The sequence below is a fragment of the Notamacropus eugenii genome, chromosome 5 (genome assembly GCF_028372415.1).
Source record: "Notamacropus eugenii isolate mMacEug1 chromosome 5, mMacEug1.pri_v2, whole genome shotgun sequence".
Lineage (NCBI taxonomy): Eukaryota > Metazoa > Chordata > Mammalia > Diprotodontia > Macropodidae > Notamacropus > Notamacropus eugenii.
In genome coordinates, this window is record NC_092876.1 from 391,335,823 (window position 1) to 391,352,492 (window position 16,670).

The window sequence follows — 16,670 nt, forward strand, 5'->3', positions numbered from 1 at the left end:
CATTTGCTATCTGATAGTCAAGAAATATGAACAGTCAGGTTCAGAAGAAGTAATCCAAGCTTTCAATAGTCAGAGTCACATGGGAAAAATTGCTCCAAAGCACTTTTGATTATAGGAATGCAAATTAAAACTATTCTGACTAACAGGAAAGAAAAGGAAAATGACAAAAACTGGAGGGAATGTGAAAAAATTTGGTGTCTTCATGCACTTGTGGTGGAGTTGTGAACTACCAGTTAAACAGCTCAGAGATACCACCTCACGCATATCAGAAATGACAAATGCTGGAGGAGAGGAGAGAAAATGCTTACACTAATGAACTATTGGTGGACTTGTGAAGTGGTTCATCCATTGTGGAACACAATTTGGAACTATGCTGACAATGCTATTAAGATGTGCATACTCTTTCACCTAGTAATACTAGTACAAGGATTGTACCCCAAAGAGATTAAAGAAAAAATAACATGACTATGTGTATAAATTATTTATAGTATCCATTTTGTTTTTGGCCAAAAAAATAAAAAAGGAAATTGAAGGGATTATCATCAATTGAGGACTGGCCAAACATATAGAGACACATAATTGTAATAGATTACCATTGTGATACAAGAAATTGTAAAAGAGATAGAGTCACAAAATATGAAAAAAAAATTTACAATTTGTTGCAAAGTGAAACAAACAGAAGCAGTAACTCACTGTATACAGTAAAAGCAATATTATAATAATCATTATCTCTGAAAATCTTTGGCATTTTTTCAATAAAAATGATCCTGGGCAACTACAAAGAAGTCATGATGAACAAAATCTCTGCATCTTAGGACTAAGAACTGAAGAAATTTGAGTGGAAAATGAAATATAATTTTCTTACTTTATTTTTTTCCCTTTTTGTGATATGGCTAATGTTAAAGTATGTTTTGCATGATTTCACATATATAATTGATATCATACTACTTACCTTTTCAGTGGGTAAGGTAAGAATTTGAGGGAGAATCTACATCTCAGTTTTAAAAAGAAGGCAAATAATAAATGATATAACATAAAATTAAGGAATATTTCCTTAATAATGCTGAATATTTCCTATATATCCTGTATATATACAACTTTTTGCACATATTTCTTTGCATAGTATCTCTCTCATACACACACACACACACACACATATATGTATATACATACATATATATATACATGTATATATATATATATATACACACACATATGCAAACTCCTCTAGAGTAGAAATTATTTTCTGTCTTTCTTTCTACTGTCATTGTCTTGTATAATACCTGGCATATTGTTTGTTCTTAAAACATACTTATTAACCAAAAATCAATCAAGAAATAAAATGCCAAACTGTTATGCAAAATTATTAGTTGATAAATCTGCTGGGAAATTTGCAAAGTATTACGGCAAAAATTAGGATTAGACTAAAATTTCATACCATAATAAGCTCCAATAGATAAAAAGACCTAGATAGAAAATGTCAAATCATAAGCAATTTGCAAGAGAATCAAAGGAAATTTTCTTTTACATTCATATGTATTGTAAGAATTTTCAACCAAACCTGAGAAAGAGATGATTGTAATTATAAAAGTAATTGCAAAGGTTTCACACTAATGAATGAGCTACACTTAGCATGAAAAAGAAAAAAAAATAATGGGAAACTTTTTCAAAGAATTTCTCTGATAAATTTCTGTTATCTAAAATATATAAGTAATTAATCAGACAAACAAGATCAAGTGTCATTCTCTTAAAAAAATAAATGGTCAAGAATACATATCAGTAATTATCAAGGAAAGATTATCAAGCTATCAGCAATTCCATGAAAAAATAAATGCTTCAAAAGACTAATAATAAAGGTAATGCAAATTAAAATAACTTCAGGGTGTCAACTAAATATACACCAGATTGAGAAAGATGTCAGAAAATAAAAGGAAATGTCAGTTACTGAAGGTCTTGACACTCTAGGTAGAGATCTGAAGTTGTTGAACCATAATGGAAAACAATTTGGAATTATTCTGCAAAAGTATAAGTTTTCATAGTCTTTGAACTTATGATCTGTTTATATCTCAAAGAGATGTAAGTAAAAGAAGGAACAATTTAAACAATAATAACAACAAGAAAATCTTACAGCATTCCTTTTGTATCAAAGAACTGAAAACTGAATACTCACCATTTACTGAATGAATGAAAATATTATGATATAAATGTAACAGAATATTATTGATACATAAAAACTGAGGAAGGTTGTAGATTGAGAGAAACTGGAAAAGGTTCATTTGAACTTCTATAGAATGAAACAAACAGAACAATGCCAACCACTTCTGTAAGCATAAAATTCATAAACTTTAAAATTAGAATTCCAAAGTGTGATTCTCCTGAAAAAGAAAATTTTTTTCATAAAATATTCATATTTAACCTTTCTTAGAAATGATTTGTGATAGTGATAAAATAATAAAATGACTTTATGGGGTCCATTTGCTTACAGTTTTACAATATATATTTTACCTCACCTGAAAACTACGTATAATGCCAATATAATATTCACAGCAGAGGTGGAGCCAAGATGGACGAGTAGAAAAACGAATTCCTCTAGTACTTCCCCCACAGCTCACAAAATACCTGTAAAAATGCCTCTCAACAAATTCTAGAGAAGCAGAAGCCACAGAACATAAGAGTGAAAGAGGTTTCTAACCAAAAGTAACCTGGAAGGCTGACAAGAAAGGTCTATCTTACAGGGCTCTGAGCTGAGCTGAGCCAATCACTGGCCACAAGGCACTGGGAAGAACAGGACCTAAACAGACCTTCAGGTCAGAGTCCCCAGCAGGGAGTGCCCCAGATACCTCAACCCACAAGCAACAAAGAAAGCTCCAAAGGTCAGTGTGGGAGGGCTTTCCCAGCAGGGCGAGAGGAGAATGGGGTTCCTGATCACAGCAACAGCAGCAGAAGACTGCATGTGACTATGGTGGCCAGGAAGCAGCCTAAGTCCACTGTCCAGGCAGTTCAGCTTAAAGTCTCTGTTGGTAGGGAGCAGCTGATCTAAACCTCGGCCCTCAGAGATGGCCCCGCCCCCACCCAAAACCCTGGGGAATAGAGCAGCTGAGTCCAATCTCAACCTTGAATATGATACTGGGGAGAGAAAGGAATCCTCTTGACAAAAGATTCAGAAGTCAAGTAACTGCCTGGGAAAATGCCCAATAAAGTGAAAAATTTAAGATTGTAGAAAGTTACTTTCTTAGTGAACAGATGACTCCTCCTATCCTTTCAGATGAGGAAGAACAAAGTACACATTCAGAGGAAGTCAAGGACCCTGCCTCCAGGGCCTCCAAAGTGAACTTAATCTGGGCTCAGACAACAGAAGAGCTCAAAAAACAAGTTAGCGGCTTGCTAAAGGAAAACCAAAATATGCTGAGGAAAATAACACCTTTAAAAAGGGGTTAACTTAATTGAAAAAAAGAGGTTAAAAAAAGTCAATGAGGAGAAGGAGGCTTTAAAAAGAAGAATTAGCCAAATGGAAGAGAAGGTTCAAAAGCTCACTGAACAAAATAATTCCTTAAAAGAGAGAATCAAGTTCAGGTAAGCTAAAGAATATGAGATAAACCAAAACTTAGAAAACAAAATCAAAAGTTTGAAAAAATAGAAGATAACGTGAAACATCTCATAGGAAAAACAACTGGCCTGGAAAAGAGATGCAGGAGTGACAATTTAAAAACTGTGGGACTGCCTGAAAGCTATGATCAGTAGAAGAGCCGAGACATTTTCTTCCAAGAAATTATCAAGGAAAACTGCTCTGATATTCTGGAACCAGAGGGAAAATAAGTATAGGAATAAGCCTCCAATTCTGAAAGAGACCTAGGAAGATAAACTCCTGGGAACGTTGTGGTCAAATTTCAGAGTTTCCAGGTCAAGGAAAAAATATTGCAAGCAGCTAGAAAGAAAGAATTCGAGGATTGTGAAAATACAATCAGGATAACACAGGAACTGGCAGCTTCTACATTAAGAGATCAAAGGACTAGGAATAGAATATTCCAGAAGTCAGAGGAACTGGGATTAAAAGTAAGAATTGCCTACCCAGCAAATACTTTAAGGACATAAATGGTCATTCAATAATATAAAGGACTTTCAAGCATTCTTGATGAAAAGACAAGAACCGAATAGAAAATTTGACTTTCAGACACAAGAATCAAGAAAAATATGAAAAGGTAAATAGGAAACAGAAGTCATTAAAGACTTTCTAAAGCTGAACTGTTTTCATTCCTACATGAAATGAAAATATTTGTAACTCTTGAGACTTTTCTCCATACTTAGGTAATTGGAGAGATTATACACACACACACACACACACACACACAAATAAACAAAGAGTACAGGTTGAGTTCAATTAGAAGAGATGATATTCAAAAAAATAAAATAAAAATTAAGGGGTGATGGAGGAAAATACTGGGAGAAGAAAGGGAGAAATGAAATGGGGAAGGCTGTAACTCATAAACAAGGTAAGAAAAATCTTGTTCATTGGAGGAGAAAAGGGAGAATGTGAGAGGGGAAAAGCAAAGATTACTCTCTTCACATATGGCTTAAGGAGGGAATAACATGCTCATTAAATTTGGTATGAAAATATATCTTACAATACAGGAAAGTAAGGGAGGAGGGGACAAGTGCAGTGAGGGGAATGACAGAAGGGAGGGCAAATTGGAAAAGGGAGTAACTAGAGGTAAGCACTTCTGAGAAGGGACAAGGTCAAATGAGAGAGTAAAAAAGAAAAGGTGGGCAGGGCAGGATAGAGGACAATATAGTTAGTATGACAGAACATGATTATTATGGAAGTTTCATGCAAAACGACACATATATAGCCTGTATTGAATTGCTTGCCCTCTCAGTGGGGATGGGTAGAGAGGAAAGGAGGGAGAGAAGTTGGAAATCAAAGTCTTAGAAACAAATGATGAGAATTATTATTGCGCATAACTGGGAAATAAGAAACACAGGTAATGGGGTATAGAAGTTTATCTTGCCCTATGGGAAAAGAGAGAAGATGGGTATAAGGGAAGTTTGGAGTGTGATAGAAAGGAAGGTACATTGAGGGAAGCAGTAATCTGAATGCAAGATATTATGGAGTTGGAGAGAGGAGAGATGGGGAGATAATTGGAACTTGAAATTTTGTGGAAATGTATGTCAAAATCTAAAAATAAATAAATAAATACAATAAAAAAAATGAAAAAGAAATGAACAGGAAGACTTCAGAGATGTCTGGAAGGGCTAATATGAACTGATGCCAAGTGAAAAGAGCAGTAGCAAGAGAACTTTGTACAAAGTAACAACCAAAGTCTTCAAGGAATTTAGCCCTTCACTGCAACGCAAGGAACTAAGAAGTTCCTAATGGACTCTGAGGCAAAATGCCTTTCATATCCAGAGAAAGGACTATGGAAATGAATGGCAGAATGAAGCAGACTATTTCCTCTGGTGTTATGCTTTGTTTTGTGTTGGTTTTTTCATGGTTCCTCCCATTCATTTTAATTCGTGTATGCAACATGACTAAGGTGAAAACGTATTTAATAAGAATGAGTATGCAGAACACATATAAGATTGCATACTGTCTTGAGGAGGGAGGCAGGAGGGAAAGGGGAAAGAACAGGAAGAGAGGAGAGAAAATCTAAGATTTATGGAAGTAATTGTAGAAAACTGAAAACACATAAATTTATTAAATAAAAAGAGAAAAATATAACCACTACAACCAATATTTGACTTTAATATACAGAATTCACTTGGAATCTCACAGCTAAAGCGTCATAGATATAATTTTGGAAGGCACTGAAGTGGTCACTTAGTGGAACCTATCCCATTTCCTTAATCATTTAAGAAGCATCTATTGCCATGAGAAGCAAATCAGGTTGTGGCAGCCGGAGATGTCTGACTGTGGGGAAATTTAAGACAGATATGGGTTGAGGCTGAGCTCACAAAAATGGGCAGTCATGTCAAGAAATCTGAATTCAGCTAAATGAGCAAATTCTTTGTCAGACTTTTACCCCCATTTTCCATTTTGCTATGGACCTCCTGAAACCTGATATTGTGACCCCCTCTTGCAATACCTTAGCACAGACCATGTCTCTTCACATATACTTTGGAGTCCATTCTTGGCCTTGATATTGAACATGTTTTTGCTTAAGACACTGCTTTCTACATCTTCCCCTCAACTCCCAACAGATATTCTAGCTACTGACCTTTCTTATAATTTTAATTCTGGCTTATGAGAAACTTCTCAGTTGCTAACTTTCTTTGCTTTTTCTCCAACAATAGAAAATTCATCCTTCTCTGAGTCAAAACCAAGAAGAAAAGTACACTTTACAACTAAGGGAGATTGGAATTATTTAAGTTTTTGTGTGGGTAATGCCATTATATTGATAAAAAAAGAGAAACTTTGCTTTCAAAAACTTATAGATACTTGTCATGAAGGATTGGCATTCTTTAGTGTTCATCTTAATATTGGTGGAGGCTTAACCACCTCCAAATTGGCATAACCATAGAGGTAAGGAGATTCTCCAAAGCTCAGGAAATCCAAAGTCTCTAGACTACTCTAGTCAACTAACTCAAGAGTCCAGAGAGAGAAGAGATTCAGATGCTGATCTTATTCATATACCTTCTAAGTGTTGGAATATGAGATTCAAAGTATCAAAGGAAGTTTTGTGTAACAAAACAAGTATGTGTTTGTCTTATATTGATAAATATCTCCTTTGCCTTAAAGAGAACATGGTATAAAAATCACTAATTGTTGCCAAAGTTTTTGATGATAAGCTTCTCTACACTCAGTTCCACTTATTCTCTAAAGGCAAACATAAAAGTTTCCTTGAAACTTCCACAAAAATCATCATTCTCTGTTGCATCCTTGTGTTGTGGAGCTAACCTGGGTTCCCAAATTCCCTGCCAGTAAAATAAAAGTTCTAAACTTTGAATGTATATATATATATATATATGTGTGTGCCTGTGTGTGTGTTTGTATGTGTGTGTATAAAGAAGGCAGTAGGTCAACTGTATTGTACCTAGTACAGAATATCAAGCAATGGACTACAACTGCAAAAGCGAATAGGACAGATTAATTGTTATCAATATTTTGTTAATTACCAAATTCAATGACCTTTTCTCAGCCCTCATCCTTTTTTTCATTCATCCATTCATCCACTCTGTAGCCTATGACACTTTTGATCTTCTCCTGCATACTGTCTTCTCTTGAGATAGGTGCTTATGCAAAAGTATACTGGGCCTGGAGTCACAGAGACCTAATCTAAAAAGTGACTTCAAATATTTACTAGCTATGTAATTTTATGCAAGTTGCTTAACTTCTGATAGTTTTGGTTTCCATACCTGTAAAGTAAGGATAATAATAGCACCTACCTCACAAGGTTGTTGTAAAGATCAAATTAAATATTGTTTGTAAGGAAAAAAAAAAGTACTTAACACAGTTCCTGGTGCATAATAGGTGTCATTTAAATACTTATTATTTTCTCCTTTCTTGCTCTATCCTGGTTTTTCTCCTCCAACACTACATACTAGTCCCTTCCCTCTGCTGATTATTTCCAATTTACTTTGTGCAAATACTTAAATATACCTAGCTTTTTGCATGTTGTTCTCCCCCATGAGATTGTAAACCTCTTCAAAGCAAGTATACATTTTGCTCTTTATTTGCATCCCCACTGCTAAGAACTAAATAAGTGTTTATTTACATAATTTAAAAAAAGAAAGAAAAAGTCAAGCACTTTGACATAGGTTATATATCTGTAGTCATGCGCAACAATTCCATAATAGTTATATTGTGAAAAACTATATTTAATTTCATCCTATGCCCCCTCAGTTATTCTGTTCTCTCTTTTGACCCTGACCCTCTTCAAAAGTTTTTACTTCTTATTACCCCTTTCTTAAATTTGCCTTTCCTTATATCACTCTCCCTTTTATCCCCTTCCCCCTTCTGTCTTGTAGGGTAAGATAGATTTCCAGAACAAATTCAATGTATGTTATCCCTCCTTAAACCAATTACAAGGAAAATAAAGCTCACTCATTCCTTCTCACTTCCCACCTCTTCCCCTTCAGTGTAAAAGTTTATTTCTTGCCTCTTTTATGTGACGTAATTTACCTCATTTAATCTCTCCCTTTTTCCTTTTCACAGTGCATTCTTCTCTCAGCTCTTAATTACATATTTCAATAAAATTCCTTCATATTAAACTCACCTTCTGTCTCTGTCTCTATCTCTGTCTTTATCTCTATCTATAACTCTGCCTATATCTATTTCATTTATATCTAGGTGTGTGTGTGTGTGTGTGTGTGTGTGTGTGTATATATGTATATATATATATATACATATATATATATACATATATATATATATATATATTCCTCCAAATATCCTAAAATGAAGAAATGTCTCATGAATTACAAATATCATCTTTACTTGTAGGAATATAAACAATTAAACTTTAATAATTCAAGTATGATTTCTTTTTCCTTTTCATTCTACTCTGGAGGATTGTATTTAAAAGTCAAATTTTCTAGTGATCTCTGGTCTTTTCATCAAGAATGCTTGAAAGTCTTCTGTCTCATTGAATGTCCATTTTCCCCCCAAAGGATTACACTCGGTTTTGGTGGGTAAGTAATTCTTGGTTATAATTCTATCTGCTTTGAACTCTGGAATATCATATTCCAAGCCCTCTGATGACTTGATGTAGAAGATGCCAAGTCTTGTGTAATCCTGATTTCTGTTCCACAAAACTTGATTTTTTTTTCTTTCTGGCTGCTTATAATATTTTCTCCTTGACCCTCTCTCTTTTTCTCATGAGCTTTTGAACCTCCTTTTCCTCTTGTCCATTTCTGCTTTTTTAAGACATTCTTCTCCACATTGCCATTTTGGCCCACTTTTGCTGCCTGGTCTTATCATTTAAGATGTTATTTCCTTTAGCCTTTTTTGGTTCCCCTTTAGCAAGCTCTTAACCCCTTTTTCATGATTTTCTTACATAACTGTCATTTCTCTTCCCAACTTTTCCTCTACTTCTTTCACTTGATTTTCAAATTTTGCTTTCAGGTCTTCCATAACCTGAGACCATATTTTTCTTGGAGGCTTTGGGTATAGAAGCCTTGACTTTTTTTCTTTTTCTTGTTGTATGTTCTGATCTTTGTCAGCAAAGTAAAATTCTACAGCCTGAGTTTTTTTAATGCCGTGTCCTCATTTTCCCAGCCAATTTCTTGAATTTTGAATTCTTTATTAAGGTAGATCTCTGCTTCCAGTCTGAAAGTGTAGTTTTCCAAGCTTCAGTGGTTGTGCAGCTGCTTTCAGAGGTATTTCTAAGAAGCTATGTGTTGTCATTTCTGCAGAGGTGATATGATCTAAGGATAAGTTTACTCCTCTCCTGTGGTCTGGTCTGTTAGTGACCAGAAACCCTCTCTTGTGCCTTGGAACTGTGAGGAATATTTCTTCTCATCTGCAGTGACAAGTTCTGCTACACCAGTGCTCCTCCTTATCCCATGACCACCACTCAACACTGCAATGAAGATCTAAGCGTGGGTAAAGCAAGGTTATCCTGTCTCAGCGTCAGCAAAGAAATTCATATAATCCTTTGTTCACCTGTTTAACCTCCTACCACTTCTTCTGTAAGTTGAGAACTTTGGAAGCAGTCACAACAATAGTTGCCCTGGACTGTAGTGGGTCTAGCAGCAGACTGAGCTCCCCTCTCACTTAGATCATGTTGAGTTTCCCCATGGACATTCTAATTTGCCTTTGGCTTTTGCTGGTTGAGAAGTCTGGAAACTGCCTTGGCAGCCAGTGATTCAGTCCCTTGAGGCCTGCTCCAGGTTTTATCATGCCCTTTTGATGCTGGCACATTTTTCAGACTTTTACTGTTGACCTCCCAGGTTGTCTTGTTTCATTCTGTCATTTTGTGGGTTCTGCTAGTCCTGAATTTGTTTAGAGTCATTTTATAGGTATTTGAAGGGGTTTAAAAGAGAGCTCAAGCAAGTCCTGCTTTTATTCTGCCATCTTGGCTCCACTCACTATGGTAATTTTAAAGGGAGTATTGGGCTCTGTTACTAATGTGTACATATGCCAATGATTTATGTGGGTTTATTTAACATCCTGCAACTTTGTTAAATTTGTTTATTCCTGGGAGTGGGGATAAGATAGCAGAGGAAAAGAAGGGACTTGTTTGTGCTTTCCCTGAAAATCCTCTAAATACCTGTAAAAAGTGACTCTAAACAAATTCTAGAGCTACAGAACCCACAAAATTACAGAGCAAAACAAATCTCCAGATGAACACAATCTGGAATGTCAACAAGAAGTATATATCATACTGGACTGGGATCAGAGTTCATTCGCCATGAGCTGTGCCAACACAGACAGTCCTGTGGTAAGTATTAGGAAACCAAGTCAGTAGCAGCTCTGGTAGTTTCCAGATTTTTCAACAAATCAACAAACACCAAAGACAGCATAGGTCAGTGGAAGAACTCCATGGGACCCATGTGAAAGAGGAGTGTGGTCTGGCTGGGGCCCATTTCCAAACCAACAGTGATAGCAGTGGCAGCAGTGGCTGCTTCTCGAGCTCTGGGCCCACAGACAGTGAAAGATTGAGCTCTTAATAGAAACCCCAAAGCCTGGAATAATACAACCACTCCAACTCCCACCTTCACTGGAAGCAGAGTCCTACCTTGACAAAGAGCTAGAAAGTCAAATATTTGCCTGGGAAGATAACAAACAGCATAAAAAATTCAGATTGTAGAATCTTACATAGGTAAAAAAATAATAAAACATACAACCAGAAGAAGACAAGAAAGTTAAAGCTCCTACATGAAAAGCCTCCAAGGAAGGTATGAATCTGTCACAGGTCATGGAAGAAGTAAGAAAGATTTTGAAAATCAAATAAGAGAATTAGAGGAAAAATTGTCAAGAGAAATGAGAGTGATGTAAATTTGTTTATTATTTCAATTTTTGTTTTTACTTGATTCTCTTGGATTCTCTAAATGTGCCATCATATAATCTGAAAAGAGTGGTAGTTGTATTTCTTCTTCTATTTTCATTTCTTCAATTTCTTTTACTGCTCTTATTGCTAAAATTAACATTTCTAGTATAATAAATAAAAATAGTGATAATGGATCGTAATGGCATTCAAATTAGTATCTTTTGCTGTTTTTGTTTTACTAAAATTGCCTCTGATTGAACAACATGATGGGAAGGATCTTTCCAACACATTGATGAGCTTGCTTACTGTGGGAAGCTTGATTAGCTAAGCTGTTTTGTAGGAGGGTCTCAAGTACATTTTTTTTCTATTGAGACACTGGGTCAGAGGGTTGTGCCCTCTGGCTCTAAAAAGTGTATAAATACTCTGAGGGTGAGGTTTTACTTTGGGGCTTAGTTTTTGGTAAGAAGGTTTGATTGCCAGATAAGGACTCTGGGAAGCTGCTAAGGACAACCCCCCCCCCCCCCACCACCAGGTTTGAGAACCCAGATGTCATGATTTCCTCTCAGGTAATTACGGTCAGACACCTGTCTCTCTGTTGAATTATAGTCAGACATAAGAAACTATGTCAGTGATTACTTTGGGGCTCAGGGTTTTGACTCCCCTGCACAAGTAGAATAATATATATGCTAAGCTAAAGGATTGATACTTGTGCTTGGTTAAAATGATTGCTAACCCATCAAAAACTGTTTTTCTTTTTATGAATTCAGATCTAAGGACCTGTGTATGTTGGGGTGCTTACTGATACATGGACATTCTGGTTTCACTCCCAGTGTTATTGGAAATGATCTTATCTTTCCTAGCTTTCCTAGTTCCCCATTACATATGTTTCCTTATGGTTTTAATTATATGCATCCTATTATTTTAAGGAAGAATCCATTTATTCTTCTCTAATGTTTTTAATAGGAATGGGTGCTGTATGTTGTTAGAAGCTTTTTCTGCATTTATTAAGATAATCATATAATTTCTGTTAGCTTTGCTTTTGCTGTTGCTGTTGTTGTTGATTTGGACAATTATACTGGCAATTTTCCTAATATTGAACCAACCTTGCATTCCTGGTATGAATCCCACTTAGTCATCCATAGTGTATGATTCTCAAGAAAATTTACTGTAATTTATTTTCTAATATTTATTTACATCTGTGTTCATGAAGAAAATTCGACTATACTTTTCTTATTCTTGTTTGGCTCTTCCTGGTTTGAGCATCAGCACCACATTTGTGTAATGAAAAGAATTTGGTTGGACTGTTTCTTCTCCCATTTTCTGAAATAGTTTATAAAGTGTTGCAATTAATTTTTCTTTAAATATTTGATAAAATTAAATAGCTTCCATTTGCACAATTTCTTCAGCATATTTTTTTTTAATTTCCAATTGGTCAATTGTGTTTTTTTAAGGAATAGTTTTCTACATTCAATTTTTTTCCTTCCTTTTCCAGCTTTTAGACTGGAAAATCTATTTAGACTTGCATATCTCTCACTTTTTTTCTTCCCAATTTCTTTTTCTACTTTTCTCATCTGACTTTTAAAATCCTTCTTCATCTCCTCTGGGAAGAATGTTTGGGTTTGAGACAAATTCATATTTCTCTTTGAGGTTTTGGATTTTGGTATATTGACAATGCTGTCCTTTTCTAACTTTATGTTTTGTTATTTTCTGTTGCCAGAGGACTTTCTATGATTAGTGCTGTTTTTCCTTCTTGCTTATCATTTTTGAGGGGCCTATTTCATGGCTTTTAAAGTTAATTTCTGCTTCTGGGGCACAAGGTGCACTGTCCCAAGCTTTTTGTACTGGTGACCAGATGCCTGGTTTTGTGATTGGGGCCTGAAGTGCTGGCAAGTAGGTGCTGTAGGCTCTTGTATGCTTATCTTGTGCTGAGCTGGGGTCTAAATGGTGGTGTCTAGTGTGTCCTGAGGGCTGAGGGGTGGTTTTTCTTTATTTCCTCAGAGTTACGTTGACTGGAAAGTGGAAGTCTGGGCACTGACAGATGCTTCTTTGCCCTGGGCTGTGCTGAAGCACATGGTGATTCTCTGAGCCACAGTTTGCTGGTTTCCTTCCCTATTATAACCCCTGTGAGAAGTCCTGGTGTTGGCCTTTGCCTGTTCCTCCACACTGGGTCTTAGGATCTCCCACTGGTTTTTTGAGGTGGGGTTTGCTTAAGTTTTGGTGGGACAATTCCTTTCCTGTAACACACTCTCCTTTTGCCCAAGTGAAATAGGACTTTATTGTGGATCCTCCAAGTTTTCCATGGTAAAATATAGCTCAGCCTTTTCTATCTTCTGGTTCTGTTGTTCCAAGAATTTTCCTGGGGCACCATTTTCTGGTTATTCACAGGTCAATATGGGAAAATGGCAGAAATTTTCAATTTATTCTACTATCTTGTCTCCTGGGAAGTTTCAGACTTTTGTGTACTTTTATTTCTCTCAAGTTAATATTTTTCTCAAATATTCCAGTTGATTCACTAATTTTTTTCTTACTTTGTCATCATTTCTGCAAATTGAAATAATTCTCTTTTCTCTCTGTGTACTGTTTTTCCTTCAAATTTTTTCTCTTATCTTTGTTTCTATAGTTATTATTTCTAAGTTAATTTGAAATAATTGTTCTGAAAATTGATATTCTTGACTTATCTGTAATCAATTCTGAAAGATATATAGTGTTTCTTAGTTACAGATGAAACAAGTTCTCGGTTTTACATTGACAGATCTTTGCATATTAATTAAAACTGATTTGACTTTTTTATTTTCTAGTTTGCCCGTCTTTCCACAATCCCTTCAACACTTAAGATTGCCAGGTTTGTCTTCTGTGACAATTTGTTGGATTTAAGGAGAAACTTAGAAATGTTTTCATTTAAAATGTCAGTTGTTAATTACTTGCTTCTTTTATTTTTTATTTTTTTAGAATTGATTTTCATATTATCTTGTCTTTGGTTGATTATTTCAAAGGAAAAAATAACCCAAGGAAACTTAAAATAAATAATAAATCAGTAGTCATGTATTTGCTAAGAAAATATGAGTTAAAAATATTTATGATAAAATAAAAATTATTATATAACCCTTAGTGAATTAATGGTTTTATTTCAATAATGCCAAAGAAATTTTAAAGGATTTTTTTTAATGAATTGGGGGTTGCCCAATTATAAAACATTATTAGGTAAGGAAACAAAATGTAAAATAATGAATCAAAAAATCTAAAGCTGTTATTAGTGTTAGTAATTTGAATTTGGAAGATACTGGGAATAAAATGCTATTTTTTATGTGGCTGATAATATTATGAAATAATATTTTATTGTAAAGCCAATATTCACAGCACTGTTGATGACTAAGAATATACCTGTGTGGTTCTGAATCAAAAAATTTGACCAACTCTCCCTATAGGCGGTAGAAGAAAAACATTTATTCAGAGACTAGAAAGTCAAATTCCAACACCAGAAAGCCAAATCCATCATAGCAACAAAGAAATCTATCATAGTAACTAAGAAGTCTACACATGTTATCTGGCCTTCCCACAAGAGAACACTCTCAAGCAAAATGTCCTTCTCTCACCCACAGCCTGCTTTCTCTCTCTCCCAGATCTAACCAGTCTGACTCCTTTCCTGCTCCACTCCTTCCTGCTCCACCCATTCAGCAAAATCCTCCCACAACACACTTTATGTGTATCACAGTTCCATGTGACCCAGGCAGGTCACATGAATTGATTGATGAATAGGAAAGATCTTCTCATTTAAATTACCATTACATTTGACCCTAAGCACTTTTGTATTCTTTTCATAGGTTGGTGGAGCAACTAGTATAAACAGAACTGTAACAGGGATAGCAGAAAATAATCATATAAAACAATATCTCAGGGTGAGGCTTGAGCACAAGCATCTCATGATTTCCCCACAAATGATTGAGGCCCAAAATACCTTGGGGTAAAGGGTAAAGGTCTGTTTTTCCATAGCTACTTCCTACTGAAATTGGACATAGAACAGTTCCTGTCCCAAAATGTCCCATTTGATGAGTGACTTCCTCAGCTGGCATCCAGAGCTTAGTCAATGCCAGGTTCAGGGGTGACACAGCACTTTGGACAGGGGTTGACATCAGTCGTAAGCAATTAGGTGTCTACAGGTGGAGTGTACTATCATTTACATTACCTATTAGCTGCAGGATTGTGACAACACTTCAATTGGTTTTCATATTTCCTGTTTCTTCCATTTCAAATGCAAACTCTACTCAGCTGACAACTTAATATTCCTAGGACACTGTTGTAACCTTGTAACCACCCTATCCAAAAATCTTGAAGAGCTCTGACATGATGTAATCATACAGTATTTGATGCAGAGTAAGAACTCCTAGGTACAAATTTATTTGTGACGCTCATTTTGCTACTTGTTACATATATGACCTTGAGCAACTCTTTTAGCCACTCTGGGTTTCAATTTCCTAGTGTATAAAATGAAGTTGTATTTTTTCCCCTACTTTGACTCCATACCCTCTTCCAGCTGAAAAATCTATCATTCTATGAGTTTTATTTCCACTATGATGAAACACAAATACCTCACAAGAGTTTCCACATTTTTTAACTTATATTTTATCCTACATCCTTTGCAGAATTCTCTACTCCAACCAAAATAGCCTATGAGTTTTTCCCAAATAAAAATCTGCCTTTTTTCGATGCCTCAATTCCATCTTTCCATTTTTTCTAGAATGCACTCCTTCACCATGTACCACCTCTTAAAACTTTCCCACCCTTAATTAAGTACTTTCTTCAATTTACCTTGTATTTAATTATCTGGCTACATCTCATAACCTCTTAGTTAGACTCTAAACTTTAGGAAGAGAGACAAAATTTCATTTGTGTCTTTGAATGTTTATCACTATTCATAGGGTCTTCAAGGAAGCAAAGTTTTCACTTAAATTAAAAGAAAATTTCAGAGTGCATATAACCATCCAATCAGACTTTCAAGAAAAAAAATAGACGAAAACTATTTTTGAAACAGCAACTCTAAATGAGAATTAATGCAGACTGATTTATTGTATGACAATGGATCTGTAGTAAAGATGATCTATGACACAGCAAAGTTAAGCTAGAAATTCCAGACAATATCAAGGAAAATTTGAAGTTAATTTGAGCTCCATGAAAAAACTTTGACATGCAGCTTTATTTCAACAGTGAAATTTTCAGAGCTTCAGTTGTTTGTAACACTGATGGACATGTGTTCATCTGCACATTTTAAAATGTATATTTTAAGCTTAATATTTTATTTTTAATAAGCACCCATCATGTATTAGGGCATATGTATGTACATACATATTATGTATGTGTGTAGAAGATTTATTTTTATCTCCTTTATGTTTGAATAGTGCATAAATAATGCATGTATATATCCTATTTCAGTAGCTATTTAACCCATGTTAAAATAGGGATGCTGAGGTGGAGAATTTGTATAGTCATCTCCACAATTCAATTTAGAACATGTTATAGAGAGGAAAGCAGTTTATTTAACTTCAAGGGCCCATTTTGACAACATTGATTAAATCTAGCATTTGAGTCAGACTCTACTTTGATTGTGGTCATGTCTATTCATGATTAATAGTTTGCAAAATAGAAGTGTTAACAATATGACTGATGATGTTCGTACTAATGATCCATTTGATTCAACCCAGATTTAATGTACTTCAGCCTGGAAAAGTTCTTGAAAGAAAGTAAGCACAA